General features: G+C 38.3%; 1 pseudogene; it reads right to left on the reverse strand.

The window, feature by feature from the left end:
* Positions 1-6,111: 6,111 nt before the first annotated feature.
* On the reverse strand, positions 6,112-6,198 carry LOC133773117 (U2 spliceosomal RNA; annotated as a pseudogene).
* Between the last annotated feature and the right edge of the window lie 1,140 nt (positions 6,199-7,338).

Consider the following 7,338-nt stretch of genomic DNA (forward strand, 5'->3'; position numbering starts at 1 on the left):
TATTTATTACTGTGGTGATGCTCAGCATTGTGGTTAAGGTGCCACTTAGGATACCATCATCTCAGATCAGAATACCTGAGTTTGAATCCTGGTTTTGCTCACAGTTCCAGCTTCCTGTTAATGCACAGATTCAGATTCATTTCTTCATTCTCTTAGGAATACTCCTTTTACATTTTTTTTTTCAGATGATTGTCTCCTTTCCCTAGGGAGGATTCCATGTCCGATTTATAGTTCATATGTCTTTCAAGATTCATTGAAAGACATTGGATTGCCTTCACCTCCCTTCCAAATTTTCTCACCTTCTTGACTTTCCATAGTCATTATTGTCAGCACAATTTGTCCCAGAATTGGGTTTTATATTATTTTATATTCATTTTTAAGTATTAAGAGACATGTAAATTTGCTATTTAGCTTACTTTGTTTAAAAGTTTAATTCTTCCAATCCATGAGCAAAGACTATCTTTCCATTTCCATGTGTCCTTGATGGTTTCTTTCATCAATGTTTTATAATTTTCATTGTAAAGATCTCTCACTTCTTTGGTTAAATTTATTCCTAAATGTTTGACTTTTTTGTAAATGGGATTTCTTTTCTGTTTTTCTTTTTCCCAATGAGTTACTACTGTATAGAAAAGCTCCTGTTTGTTTGTATGTTTATTTTGTAACCTGAAACTTTACTGAATTGGTTTATCAGTTCTAACAGCTTTCTTGGTGGAGTATTTAGGTTTTTCCATATACAACATCATGTAATCTGCAAACATGGATGTTTTGACTTCCTCCTTTCAAATTCTGATGCCCTAGAACAACAACAACAACAACAAATACTAAAAAGGATAAAGTATTACATTGTACATCTAGAGTCAGGACAAGAGCTGATCAGGTCACTGTTTCTTATAGTGTCCATTTCACTTCCACAGGTTTCCCCTTTGGTGCTCAGTTGTCACTGATCAGGGAAAACAAATGATATTTGTCTCTTTGGGACTGGCTTAATTCACTCAGCATGATGTTTTCCAGATTCCTCCATCTTGTTGCAAATGACTGGGTTTCATTGTTTCTTACTGCTGTATAGTATTCTATGGAGTACATGTCTCATAATTTCTTTATCCAGTCTACTGTTGATGGGCATTTGGGTTGGTTCCAGGTCTTAGCTATTGTGAATTGAGCTGCAATAAACATTAATGTGCAGACAGCTTTTTTATTAGCCAAATTAATTTCCTCTGGGTAAATTCCAAGGAGTGGGATGGCTGGGTTGTATGGTAGGGTTATGTTCAGGTTTCTGAGGAATTTCCAGACTGACTTCCATAGTGGCTTAACCAGTTTGCATTCCCACCAACAGTGGGTTAGTGTCCCTTTTTCCCCACATCCTCTCCAGCATCTGTTGTTAACACACAATTATTCTTAGGTGTTTAAATTTTAACTGAAAAGTGATCCCTGCTAAATTTAAGAGTGGAAAAAGAGAGGGAGGAGATGCACAATTTGGGACATGCTCAATCAGACTTGCCCCAAATGATGGAGTTAGAAATGTGCCAGGGGATTCCAATACAATCCCATCAAGGTGGCATGTACCAATGCCATCTCACTAGTCCAAGTGATCAATTTCAGCTCACATTCGATGGCTCTGATAGGTTTAAGAGTCAAAGAGATCACACAAACAAGACAAGTGTCTGCTAATACTAACTGATAGAATTAAAAAGGGAGAGAAAGATCCAACATGGGAAGCGGGATACACAGCAGACTTATAGAATGGCAGATGTCCTAAACAACACTCTGGCCTCAGAATCAGCCCTTAAGGCATTCGGATCTGGCTGAAGAGCCCATGAGAGTATTGTAGGCATGGAAAGCCAAGATACCATGGAAAAGAAAAAAAAAAAAAGAAGAAGACCTAAATGAAAGATCTCTGTGAGTGAGATCCCAGTGGAAAGAACAGGGCCATCAAAGAAGGAGGTACCTTTCTCTGAAGGGAGGAGAGAACTTCCACTTTGACTATGACCCTATTGGAATAAGATCAAAGTCAGTGAACTCTAAAGGCTTCCATAGCCCTGGCAACTCATGACTAGAGCCTAGGGAGATTACTGACGCCATGAACAGGAGTGTCAAATTGTTAAGTCAGCAACAGGAGTCACTGTGTACTTACATCCCTTGTGGGATCTGTCCTTAATGTGTTGTCTAATGTGCAGTGATGCTATAACTAGTACTGAAACAGTATTTTTACACTTTGTGTTTCTGCATGGGTACAAACTGATGAGATCTTTACTAATTATATACTGAATGGATCTTCTGTATATAAAGATAATTGGAAATGAAAAAAAAAACCTGGTGTTAAATTGGAAATGGCATAGAAAATTAATTAATTTTTTTAAAAAAATATATTATGTAGGATCTCTGTCTTTAATGTGCTGTACACTCTTATGTAATGCTATAACTAGTACTCCAACAGTATTTTTTTTCACTTTGTGTTACTATATGGGGACAAACTGTTGAAATCGTTACCTAATATATACTAAACTGATATTCTGTATATAAAGATAATTGAAAATGAATCATGATGTGATTGGAAGGGGAGAGGGAGTGGGAAAGGGGAGGGTTGTGGGTGGGAGGGAAGTTTTGGGAGGGGGAAGCCATTGTAACCCATAAGCTGTACTTTGGAAATTTATATTCATTAAATAAAAGTTTAATTAAAAAAAATTCTGATGCCCTTAGTTTCTATCGCATCTCTAATTGCTCTTGCTAATACTTCCTTCCAATACTATATTGATGAGTGATGACAGTGGAATCCTTTTCTTATTCCAGATCTGATGGGAAATTCCTTCAGCTTTTCCCTGTTCTGTATATTATTGGCTTTTGGTTTATCACATATAACCTTTATAACTTTTGCTGTATTCATACTTTACCTAATTTTAGGAGAGTCTTTATTATGAAGGGATATTAAATATTATCAAATGCTTTCTTTGCATGTATTGAGATGACTACATGGTTTTTGTTCTTCATTCTGTGGATGTGACTTATGACTTTTTAAAAAATATTTATTTATTGACTTGAAAGAGTTACACAGCAAGTGTTACACAGCAGAGAGAGAGAGAGAGAGTGAGTGAGAGAGGAAGAGAGAGGTCTTCCATCTGCTGGTTCACTCCCCGGATGGCCATATGGCCGGAGCTGTGCCTATCCAAAGTCAGGAACCAGGAGCTTTTTCCGGATCTCTCACACAGGTGCAGGGACCCAAGGACTTGGGACATCTTCTACTGCTTTCCCAGGACATATCAGAATGTTTGATCTGAAGTGGAGCAGCCAGTACTCGAACCAGCACCCATATGGGATGCCAGTGCTACAGACAAGTGCTTTAACCTGCTGTGCCACAGCACAGGCCTCTATAACATTTATTGCATCTCTGGAATAAATCCCACTGCATTGCTATGTATGATATTTTTGATGTGGCATTGGATTTAGTTTGCTAGTATTTTGTTGATAATTTTTTGCATCTATGCTCATCAAGGATACAGGTCTGTAGTTTTCTTTTTGAGTTGTGTCTTTTTTTTTTTTTTTTTGGTTTTGGTATCAGAGTTATTCTGCCTTTGTAAAAAGAGTTTGGTAGAGTTACACCCAGTTCAATATTTTGGAAAATTTTGAAAAGTATCCGAGTTAGTTCTTCTTCAAATGTGTTATAAAATGTAGTAAAACCATCCAGTCCTGGACTTTCCTTTGATGGAAGACTTTTAATTACTGTTTCAATCTCATTGCTTATTATGGGCCTGTTTGGATTTTCCATATCTTCTTGATTTAAATTTTGTAAGTTATATGTATCCAGTAATTTATCCATTTCTTTGAGATTTTTCAATTTGCTAATATATAGTTGTTCATAGTAGTATCTTATAATCCTTTGTATTTCAGTAATATCTATTGTAATGTCTCCTTTTTTCATTTCTAATTTTATTTATTTGAGTTTCTATCATTTATTCTCAGACTGACTAAAGGTTTGCTATTTTGTTTATCTTCTCAAAAAACCAGTTTTTGTTTCATTTATCTTTTGTATATTTTTAGTTTCAATTTCATTTATTTCTGCTCTGATCCTTATCATTTCTTGCTTACTGCTAGTTTTGAGTTTGGTTTGTTCTTGTTTTACTAATTGCTTGAGATGTATCAATAGACTATTTATTTGAGACTTTTCTTTCTTTTAAATATAAGTACTTAATGCTATAAACTTCCCTTTTATTAGTGCTTTTGTTGTATCTTTTGTGACTTGATAGACCTTCTTTTTTTGTTGTTGTTTTAAGGTTTTTGATTTCCTTTTTCATTTCTTCAGTGACCCATTCGTCATTCACTAGCACTTGTTTAATTTCCTTGTATTTATAAATGCTTTATTGTTCTCATTATTGATGTCTAATATTATTCCTTTTCTGATCTGAGAAAATACACGGCATGATTTTAATCTTTTTAAATTTACTGAGAGTTGATTTGTTACCCAATATATGGCATATCCTAGAGAATGTTCCATGTGTTGATGAGAAGAATGTGTGTTTTTTAGCTGTTGTATGAAATGTTCTGTAGATGTTGTTAGGTGTATTTGCTTAACAGGATGGTTCAACTTTGATATCATTGTTGATTTTCTGCCTGGATGACCTGTCCATTGATGAAAGCAGTGTTTGAAGTCCCCAGCTATTATTGTATTGTAGTGTATATTTCCCCTTTAAGTCTAATAGTATTTGCTGTATAAATCTAGGTGGTCTTGTGTTGGTTGCATGTATATTTATGATTGTTATGTCTTCTTGCTGAACCAATCCTTTTATCAGTATGTAATACCCTTATTTGTCTCTTTTTACAATTTTTGATTTAAAAGTCTGTTTTATTTGATGCAAGCAAAACTACTCCTGTTCGTTTATAGTTTCTATTTGCCTGGTGTATCATTTTCCATTCCTTCAATTTCAGTCTATGTGTATCTTTATTGATGAAGTAAGTTTCTTTTTTTTTTCTTTTTTTTTCAATACATTCAACCAATTGAAATCCATTGGCTGATGAATTTAATCCATTTACATTCAAGATTAGTATTGATAGATATGAACTTATACCTGTCATTTTGTTGATAGATTACTGTTAGTGATGTTCCTTTCTTCTGTTTTTTTTTTTTAAACTCACAAGCAAGAAATTGTAGTCTGCATTTCTTTCTTTTTTTTTTTTTTTTTTTATTTGACAGAGTTAGACAGTGAGAGAAACAGAGAGAAAGGTCTTCCCTCCACTGGTTCACCCCCTAAATGGCTGCTATGGCCGGAGCTACACCAATCTGAAGCCAGGAGCCCGGTGCCTCTACCTGGTCTCCCATGCGGGTATAGGGGTCCAAGCACTTGGTCCATCCTCCACTGCCCTCCTGGGCCACAGCAGAGAGCTGGACTGGAACAGGAGCAATCAGGACTAGAACCCGGCACCCATATGGGATGCAGGCACCGCAGGCGGAGGATTAACCAAGTGAGCCACTGTGCTGACCCAGTGAAATTCCTTAATATCATCATTTGAATTCTATTTCTGGCATTCATAGGTTTCTTTTGGATCAGGATCTAATTCTGGAGAACTATTGTATTCTTTTGGAGGTGTCATGCTACCTTGCTTTTCCTGTTTCCTGTATTCCTATGCTGACATTAGTACATCTGGTATAAAGTCCCTTCTTTATGGAGTAGATTTTATTTGAAAAGAGTTTATGCTTTGGATGCACTGCAAGGTATCACTGGCTTGTTGCTTTGGTTCTGGTTCTAGTGAGCCAGAAGTACAACCTGTGAGTGATTTAGTTTGCTTTAATCAATGTTAGCTGTGACTGTAAGTGATGGAGTGATCTAGTCTACAGCAGTTTGTAGGGGTAGAAGTGTGACACTGAGTTGAATGTAGGCTTCCAATAGTGTGGATATTCAGTCTCCAGAGAGCTGGATGTCAGTTATACTGAGTATTGTGATAGCCAGGGCCTTGTTCTTCCTACTGAAGGAAATTGACAAGTCTGATTGATGTTGGGTCTAGGTCGCATCAATTGCTGTGTCTCTAGGACTGTGTGATGTGGATGGAACTTTGGCTAGATCCTGCTAGAAGGGTATGATTGGTGCTGAGGCTTATAATACCAAAATCCCTAGTCCCAGTACTAAGGGATGTGAATTGAACTCTGCTCCATTCCTATAGGGTGACTGCAAGGTACTACACTTGATCTTAGCCAAAAGGCCGAGAAGCGATGTGACTACAAGGTATACAGGAGATTTTGCATGGGTAGATATGTATCCAAAGAGGTGAAATGCATACAAATTCTTTCCTAGGTTCCACCTGGTAGTTTCCAGTGGGTTTGAGGAAATTAGTACTGATTGTAATAGTTTTGGTGTTTCAGGATGCAGTGGGGATTTTACCCTGATATCCCAGGGTGGGAACCAAGTGTTGGAGATGGTGGCAATCACCTGCAGGAAGCAGAATGATGCAAGTAGTATGCTCCAGATACCACGAGTGTGAGTTACTCCAAAAATTTTAATACTAACATCAACAGTCCAGGTCCCACAAGGCACAGATGACACTGCCTCCAGCTCTCATATAGCATGCAATGGTGGTGCCTGAGTTTGTGTTTGGGGTTCCCAGCACCATGAGTCGTAAGATGCAGAGGGAGCTTCCTCAGGTCAGTTCTGTATTTTTATGGGCTACTGCTGATGTTAGCCCCAATAGCTGAGGGGATCACATGATCACATACACCTCTTCTGGATCACGTTGAGTGAGTGAGCACAGCTCCTGGGCTTACACCCAGAACTCCCTTAGTTGCCAGATGCATTGAGTTTGTTCTCTGCCTGTAAATTGTTTTGATGCTGCTTCTGGTGATAGCGTGATTGCTTGCTTGCTGTCTGCAGAGTCAGAGCACCGTTTGGCAGGACTCCGCCACACCCTAATGAAACTGGTGCTTTGGGAGAGTGGGAAGGAGGAGGCAATGTTTCTTCCCTTTTGAGAGCAAAGTAGCAGCGGAGACCACAGCCAGCTCCCGAGACTGGACTTGAAGTCTGTGGGGGACTGTGGCATTCTCCCTCAGTTAACGCTGCTGGTGTCAGTGTTTAATGCCAACCTCTTCCGACCTTATCTCCTGGAAGTAGCACCTCCCAAACACAGCCAGCTGCATAGATGCAGGGTAGGCTGATGGCCTTTCTGGCCAGGTTGGCGTGTTTGTCCTCTTTCCTTGAGGTCTCCCAGTCTCTGTTCTGTCACTTCTCTGAAGAAAATTTTTGTCAGTCATTTCCGCAGGAATGTGTTCCTTCCTTGATTTTCTGACCTTTCTGTGGCTGAGGTCAGTGAGGCTTCTTACTACTCAGCCATTTTGCATCGCTGGCAAGTGTTCCTTTAGAC

Source organism: Lepus europaeus, chromosome 13, assembly GCF_033115175.1.
Source record: "Lepus europaeus isolate LE1 chromosome 13, mLepTim1.pri, whole genome shotgun sequence".
Taxonomy (NCBI): Eukaryota; Metazoa; Chordata; class Mammalia; order Lagomorpha; family Leporidae; genus Lepus; species Lepus europaeus.